Consider the following 1,282-nt stretch of genomic DNA (forward strand, 5'->3'; position numbering starts at 1 on the left):
TGGCATTCTATTCAAAACTATTTCTTCTTTGAAAATGAAAGTAATAAAGTAATTCAAAATATTATCTGGAGAACAATTTAGTTTTCTAAATTTTTATGTATTTATATGCTTCTAACTCAATATCATTACTGATTTAGTAATATTTAGAAATATTGAAGGAACAAAATGTCAATAAAAATAAGGGTAAAATACATGTATATCTGTTAGGTATATATCTAAAGGCAGATTTGAAACTCATCTTTTTTTCTGATGTTTTACATTTTTAGCATTAGTACACATTCAATATTATTTTTTTATGTTCAAAGTCTTTTGATACTGCCAAGAACAACCGGGAAAGTTTTTGGTCAATATGACTTAATTTGAATAAACATAGCTTTACATAAGTCCAGAAAATGCTGAAAAAAATTACTCAAGTGACAGAGTATTCTATGGAAATAGAAATCCTAAAAATGACCTTTTCTTCTCATTATTTTTATTTTTTCTGATGAAAAGTGGCATTGTAAATCAAAATAAGCACATACTACAAGGAGTGTGCTATGATGGGTTCTAACCAGGACTGAGTTGCTAAGCTTCTGCCAAATATAGAACTAATTATGCAGGTCCATACACACGTCATTTTTACACAGTTGCATTGGAAACTACAATATGGCACGTTTTGCTCATATAGCATCATATAGCTATGCTTTTGTTGTAGTAGATTAGAAAAAATAGATATTTGACCCATGTGACAAAAGTTATTAAAAGATATTTCTATAATCATACAAATAATTATACTGGAGTTTAAAGTTTATTCTAAGATATAAGAGGCTTGATAAACCTTATTCAATGGCTTAGCAAAGACATCATAAAATTTAAATAGCAAACCTACCTCATCTCCATGAAAAATAGGGAAGGTTGAGAAGCTGTGCTTACACAACATCCTAAAGGCTGACATATTCATTTTTACCTTGCTAAAAATGCACCTTTGTGCTCAAACCAGTAAGTTAAATTTAAATATGAATTTTGGCAAACCTCCAAAAAACTCCTCTGTAGATATATTACCACATAATGCTCCTGAGCTATAAAACTTGACACTATATCATAAGAAACAGTAAAACTTATTATTTCTACAATGCATACAGTAATATTAATAAGAAATTTTATATCGTAACACTCTGTCCGTGAAGCCATAGAAATGAGTAAATAGAATGATAAATCATTTCGTTGGGTAGAAGATGAACCCAAGAGTACATCAAGAGTCATCAATTGACAAGGCATAAAATATAAATACTGTCCGATATTG

This window comes from Propithecus coquereli, unplaced genomic scaffold, assembly GCF_000956105.1.
Source record: "Propithecus coquereli isolate 6110/MARCELLA unplaced genomic scaffold, Pcoq_1.0 Scaffold311, whole genome shotgun sequence".
Taxonomy (NCBI): Eukaryota; Metazoa; Chordata; class Mammalia; order Primates; family Indriidae; genus Propithecus; species Propithecus coquereli.